At 38.7% G+C, this 7,471-nt stretch overlaps 1 long non-coding RNA gene across 1 annotated transcript; it reads right to left on the bottom strand.

Moving 5' to 3' along the window:
• Positions 1 to 450: 450 nt before the first annotated feature.
• LOC146487590 (uncharacterized) lies at positions 451 to 4,761 on the bottom strand. The gene is made up of 4 exons (XR_014868290.1): positions 4,676 to 4,761; positions 2,253 to 2,341; positions 1,444 to 1,564; positions 451 to 639 (listed from the first exon to the last, which is right to left on the bottom strand). It is a non-coding gene; the product is annotated as an uncharacterized LOC146487590 (long non-coding RNA).
• Positions 4,762 to 7,471: the final 2,710 nt, after the last annotated feature.

The following is a 7,471-nucleotide window of genomic DNA, read 5'->3' as shown; positions in this document are numbered from 1 at the left end:
TATTGCCCGAAAAAAAAGAACTAGTTCAATTATGCTGTTTCTGTTTTGGGCAGAACTGGGCATTTAAAAAAAGAGTAGAGGACTTGAAATACTAGGTTCCTCTACAAAATGCAAAAGTGAACAATATTTTCACATTGCTGTTTCATAAATAAAGGAACAAAAAGGAAAAGGCCGAACATTTCTCAATACCAAAATATTATGCCAATTTTGAAAATTGTGCAAACAGGTCAATTTGTAAACAACATTCTGTAAATTTGGTCAGTTGTGGACAAATATGCAGGGGATTTTGAATACTGCAAAAATGCATTTTCACAGTTATACTTGTTAATGTCTGATGGGGCTTCAATAAAAAACTGTTTCAAAGTTTCAATTTGCCTTTCAGACATCTTAATAAGAATAATCGTTGCAAGGAAGATTAATCATGGTAAAAGGTACATCAAATTTCAAATATGACAAATTATTTTATTACAAACTCACAAACGTATTGTAGTGTAAATATAACAATAGGTGAGAAACTATAAAAACACAAACTACGTGCGTGTATCTTACTTGTTTCATGTTGACTATCCTTTTCAAATGCCATCTTTTACCATAATAATTGGTTATCACACCTCTAATCACCATCATTTAATACTTCTTCTAGAAAAAAAGAAAAGCAACAAGAAAATCAGAAAAATTCAGTGCTAAATTAAACTGTCAATGAAATGCATACATAATTAATACACAAGCATGCATGATTAACCTAGGGGCTATGTGGACAAAGATTGACTGCTGCTGGAGCAGGATTTAAAGATGACCATGATATTAAAAGTTAACAAAACGTTAACAAAGTTAAACTTAATTTACAACAATCATAATATATTAATACAAAAGAGGTAACATTTACTCAGAATAACCGAAAAGCTAATCGAGCTGAGTAAAACTAAATAAAAGGTAGGTTGGCACTAAAGCTTGAGCAAAGCAGTTGATTAATCATTAAAAGAAAGAAGAGGAAAAGAATAAATAAATAAATAAATAAATAAATAAATAAATAAAGACCAGTTGAAAACTCATGAACAGTAAGACTGTAAGATGTTTAACTTGACTTTGTTTTTAAACGATTTAAGGGGGAGGTGTTTAATGCTTTCGTCGAGGTGATTCCAAGCTTTTATAGCTGCAAAGTGAATGTTGAATTTACCATAGTTTGTTTTGATGGTGTTGATGTGATAGGTTGATATAGAAGCAAGCCTGGTACTGTATGAGTGTATGGATGCTACTGCTTGGAAAAAAAATTTAAAAGGAAGATGGAAGAAGATAATAGTAATAGTGATACACAAGGACTGCATTGTGAAGGGTAACAAGAATCTCTTGTTCCTTAAAAAGAGGCTCAGAGTGTTCATCTGGTTTCGAGAAAGTTATAGTACGTATATTTAAACACAACTCATTAAACACGTCATCACCTACATATGGCAATGAGTTGCTGCCGTCGATACAAAGTACACTTGTCACCTTGCCCAATTATCAAACCCTGCTGCATATGGTACATTGGAATTTGTTATATTTTCTTTAGCCAAGCCTTGTTTCCCTGCAAAGAGAAACTTATATCAGCTAACATTAAGAGAAACCAAATAAATAACTGCAGAACCCTTGTGAGCTGTGTTTGAAACCCACTGGAAGTGTCAACTAAATCAAAGATAAATTTCACTCAACTGTACCAAAGACATACAAGAATCTAATGTCCCCATTAATCACTTTAAACTTGACTTGTTGCACAGTGACCATGTGATTTCGAAAAGAAATCAAGATAAAGCTTTATTTGGCTTACAAACGCATAATGGCACACATTTCGTGAATTTTTTTTACTTTCTGTGCACATTTAACAGTATTTTCTGAAATACCCATAATCCCTTGAAGGCTTACATCCCTTTCACACTTGGTAAAAATAACAGCATTGTGAGGGCCCTGCAAAACTTGCTTTGTCCACCCCCCAGGATCATAAGGCCCAGTTATACAGCAGTAAAAATACTGGAAAGGAACATGGTGTTTTCGAAGAGATGATTTTGGCTGCACTTTTCAGAGTGTGGCCATAATTACTTTGTTCGGCAGAAACAGAGAAACATGGCAGAAATTGTGCCGACCCACTAGAACTCTAATATTTCTTTACCACAATTGTTTCTAATCTCACAATCTGATTGGCTAATTTTCCATTGTCAATAAGAGTCAAGAATTAATTAAGAATTAATTCATCATTCACGGGTATATTATGAACTCACAATATGACCAGCTCCCAGTTGGCTTGGATAGCTCAGTTGGTAGAGGACTGCACCAGCATCGTGGAGGTCATGGGTTCGAATCCCAAAAACTGTAAGATAAAGATTTCTACACAGTTCAAAACCATTCGTATCCTTACAAAGATGAGAGGCTGTACTGTCACCTGATGCACTGAAACGAGTCAGACCACACCTAAAAGTATTCCCTCAATTAAGCCCATGGCTTTGTTCATTGACCCCAGTGACTATCAGTGATTAGTATAATTACTCAGGTGATTATAGAGATTCTATTGATCTGATTGGTCAAGGATTGTGTCATATCCTGCTATAATCATCTCGCGCGAGGTGATTATAGTGGGAGCACTAACTTTCAAAATGGCTGCTTAGGAATTTGTTGACGTTTCTGAAAAAGAAATACCGGTAAATAGGATGAAAGAAAATGCAATTCCGAAAGGTAATAAAGATGCAGCTAAGTACGAGGTGATACTTTTCGAAGGCAAGATATGAAAGTTTTGCTAATGGTTAAATAAAAAACCCTTGTAAATTGCATGTTGTCGATGTCGATGACTTAAAATGAAGACAACAAATTGAGCTAAATTCAAGCAAGATTTTCTTTATTAACAGAATGATTTAACAAACAAAACGAGTTTAAGACAGAATTTGAAAGCATGGAAATAAACAAGATGAATAAATGTCTCTCTAAGTTTTACGTTTCAGTGACGAGAAAAGAAAACAGTTTTTATAATCTGAAAACTAGTTTGCTGTCGGTTCGAGCGGCTCTCAACCACCATCTAAAGTCACCGCCTCACAACAAAATATTTTCATCTGTGACAACTGTGTACTTGTTTAGTGAAGCCAGTAAATGACTTAATTCCTAACTGAAGCAGCTTATCTCCGAGGGAAATCTATTAACGTCCGTTAACCGGCGAAGCCATCATGTCAACAAGAAATTGTTCAATAAAATGCTATTGCTAAAACTTGTGATCCCGGCTCAAGTTTTACACCAAACAGCCTGGTTCATCTCCATCTATTTTGGTAAACGGGTCGGAGAAACCCAACATTCATTAACAGAAGTCAGTGCTTCGTCTCAATGAAGCGGCAGTTAAAGAATACTGACATTCTGCTTGAGGCCGTGTGCAGTTTATCGATTGCGCATGTGATTGGCAGACTGCGTGTCTCTGTTCATTGACCCGTGAGGATTTGAAACAAACAAACAAAATCGACATTTCTCAGACGGTACTTGTTTTTCTCTGATAATCACCTGAGTAATTATACTAAAAAAATCATTCGCCTCAGGCTCAGTAAATATTGGTGAATATTCCCCTCAACGATTCACCAATATTTGCTTTGTCTTCGGCGAATAATTGTTAACTATAGTCAGCGACTATCATGCAAATCTTAATCCAAATCATCCTAGTAACCCGCTACAACCATACTAGAAGTTAAATTTGTCAAAACGCCAAGATAGAAGCGGCAAACATGTGAGTAGGAGTTGTGTAGGCCTTCCACCCACAAATCACCACAATGCAAAATTAACTGATGATGCATTTCCATCACCAGTATCCTCCGGTCCATATCGTACAAAAGCGCACATTAAACTGTACAAAAATCACTCCCCAAAAGTTGGATATAGGGGCATAATGGTTAAATTTTCACTTTTTGTCCAAAGAGAATATTATACCAGAGGCACTTGCAAAAATTGACGTATTATATTGTAAATGTGATGATTTATGGGGGTTTCGAAATTTGGCAAAATTAGTTTGATCCCTTGTCTCTATTTCTACCGTAAGCCCAGCCTAGCCCACTGTAAACTAAGGTGATGCGCCCACAACCATTGTTGCATGCAGCTTGTGTCTTGGGGATAATCTTCCAACAGGCGTAAGCCCATGACTCTTTGTTCGATCATGTTCTTGTATTTTAATCAACAAAATCGGTTTTTGCCACAATTTTCTGGGGAATTTAGACGTAATTTACATCAAATTTGACTCCTCTCCACCATGTGCTGCTGTCCTCTATTTAGTCACCGAAAAAGTAAACTGATAGCTTTCATTTCTCCAATTTTGTTAGTTATGATTAATTGGTAACAGGACTGGGTGTCGTTGTGATTTTGTTCCTCGTGATTAAACAACTCGCATGATTACAGTACCCGTCGATTACACATTGACTTCATTGAAGTCATTGATGTCATCGATCGATTCCATCGATCAGTTACTGTACGTCTAGCTAAGTACAACCACAACATTCACGTAAATCAGCTAAACAGTGGACAATTCACGAAGAATTTGTGTTTCGAACGATGAATAAAATTCACGCCCACAGTACTGGTCACAATGTGCAGCAATTTGTGTCAAGTTGTTCTACGCGACGTTATTAAAAGCACGTGTATTTACTAACGAGGCGACATTACTAGCTAAAATTCTACTCACCGTAGCTTTAAAAGCCGTCCTCCTACCTTACAGAAAACATTCTACGAGACTTACTCTCAGGAATGAAAAAAGAAACGTTCAATGATTCACAGCCCAGCGTGACAGCATACACACACAAGCAACGAGTCATCTGGGAATAGACCTACAATCCATTGCGATACAAAAAGAAAATGCACAAGGGTGGGCTCGTCACGCAACGGGGCGTGTGCGTGACGAGCCCAGACAAAGCCCCTTAGGCCTGCTTAGGGACAATAATGAATATTCCAGTTCAGGGATACCAGAGTAGACACGATATCAGTCACAGTGCACAAAAGGTTGTTTCACATTTGGAGGTTAAGTTTAAAGACTGGTACTTCTCTTACGCTGTCCAGAAAATTCTAGACTGGTTAGGGAACGTTTGCGTTGGTGTTTTCGTGTTTTTACCGTTTGTGACAGGGTGAAAATTGGGACGAGAGCGAAAACTAAGCTGAGGGCAAGGAGAGAGAGTTTTTTCTCTTTCTCTCTTTCCTATCACCTTCACCCTCCCTCCATTTTTTCCGCTCTCGTCCCAAATTACGTGCGTTCGAACAGCGAAAAACGCACAAACCCCACGGAAACACGCCTGGTACCCAGGTTAAGAATACACAGTCGAAGCTCTCCTTGTGATCACTCTCGTTAGCGACCAGCTCTAGTTACGACCACCATTGTGAAACCCCGTTTGAATAGTCACTTAAGCTCTAATCAAAAGCTCTGGTAAACGACCGCTCTTATTAGCGACCGTAGCCACTTTTGGGAATTACAGTGGAACCCCACTCTACGGACACCCGCTTACTAGATACGGACACCCGGATTTTATGGACAGTTTCGTTTGTCCCGGGACAACGGACACTTTTCTGTGTACCGAGTGACAAACTCTGATACAAATAGAAGAAAGTGCGTTTTGTCAAAATTCTAATAATTTCCCTTGCCTTATTATTAGAATTTTGACAAAACGTGTGAGCGAAAGGAAAAGGAAAGCCTGAAAAAAAATTCAGGCTTGAACTGAACGGGATTCGAACCCATGACTTCTGCGACGCCGGTGCAGTGCTCTACTAACTGAGCTATCAAGCCAACTGGGAGCCGGTCATATTGTGAGTTCGTGATATACCTGTGAAGGATGAATAAATGATTGTAAATATGTGAAACATACATTTTTGAACTGCGGATGAAAGATGAAATAGAAGAAAGACCCTCGCAGTAAGTATGCAACTTAGTTGCTTGCGGTCTTGAATGAGATTAACAATACGAGGGAGATACACACCGGGGATACACAGCTCTTGCCAGTAGGACTCTGGATTTGTGGCTGGGACATTCACCCTGTGTTGCACCTTCTGGTTGTTCTTGGCATGCATGGCTTAATGTCAAACTCAGCTGCAATCTGTTTCCCTCTCTCATACACTTCCTTCCAAATCGACAGATTGCCTCTTTCAACTTTCATGATTTTTATCAGGACACTCGCCGCCTTCTTGGGCTGCCTCAATGAGATCTACTCTCTTTCCTTGCAATATAGTCAACAATGCATCTGTGTTGGAAAGGACATGCTCTGTTGCACATAGACCGGCAACAAGAAAATCAAACTGCTTGATAGAGCATAAGTAACCCCTTACCTTTGAGGCCCTGTTAGGGGTTTTAGGGATAAGGGACAACTGGCAAAATAATTTTAGGGATAAGGGATAACTGACTAAATAATTATAGGGATAAGGGATAACTAAGATACAGTGGACTCCCGATAACTCGAACCTTCAAGGGAAATTGAAAAAGGTTCGAGTTATCGGGAGTTCGAGTTACCGAGGGTAAATTTATATAGAAAATGACCTCAAAGGAAAGGAAAATTGGTTCGAGTTAGCGCGAGGAAACAAAAAAATAGCTTTGATTTCTCAATTGTCACACGTTTAGTCACTTTTGCCAAGGATTTGCATTAGCGGCGACCAGTAACGAACAGTAACGGGTCATTTATCAGTCCAAATTCAAGCAAGATGGGTCAGAAGTCAACGATTTGATTTGCTCTACTGATTTGCTCTCAGGCGCTCTCTTATTGGGTTAACCGCTGGCCTCATGACATGCGTGTAACACGGGCAGCACATGAGCGCACAGACTCATTCTCATCAATATGGCTTCCCTGAAAGTACTGCATGAAGTTACAGGTTGCATTTTTAAACAAGGTGATGAAAAACCGGCTATGAATTGGTCGTTTTTGACAAAATATAGAAGTGAAAGATTTAGCATCATTCCTTCGAAATCTCAAGTCGTCTGGGATTGACCAAAGCGCCAAGGAAATTGGTGGTTTGAAATACAAACTGTAGTTGCAGTACAAGCGGTTACGCCAGATCCGGAATTCCCACGTGGAAGAATATTTTCAATCGATACCAATGAACAATTTCAGATTGCTCTGCCTCTCCTTCAGGACAAGCATGAGCTAATAGGTAAGTTTTGACACAAATTTTGTTTAGGAATTTCACATGGAAAAATAGATTTAGGTGGATCTAGGGAGCTTTCCAGAAACCTGGAATTAGAAAGCCGTTGACCAGTCACCAGTTTGGTTATCCGATCCTGTGTCGTCTGTCAGGCCTCAAATAAGATCAAATAACGCAGATTCAACAAAACCGTAAACGTAAACAAATCAATAACTCTACTATTACTGAATTATACTCTCTCCATTATGTTAATTGGTCCTGTGAGTTAGACGAAAATAACCTTTTGAATTTGTCGAATCTTATGACTCTCTTATCAATCAAAGACCTTGTGTACAGTGCAGTGGTGAATGTTGCCGATGGTGGT

Source organism: Pavona decussata, unplaced genomic scaffold (assembly GCF_977016875.1).
Source record: "Pavona decussata unplaced genomic scaffold, jaPavDecu1.1 SCAFFOLD_14, whole genome shotgun sequence".
Taxonomy (NCBI): Eukaryota; Metazoa; Cnidaria; class Anthozoa; order Scleractinia; family Agariciidae; genus Pavona; species Pavona decussata.
The sequence above is the reverse complement of the archived record's forward strand: the minus strand, read 5'-3'. Positions and strand labels throughout refer to the sequence as shown.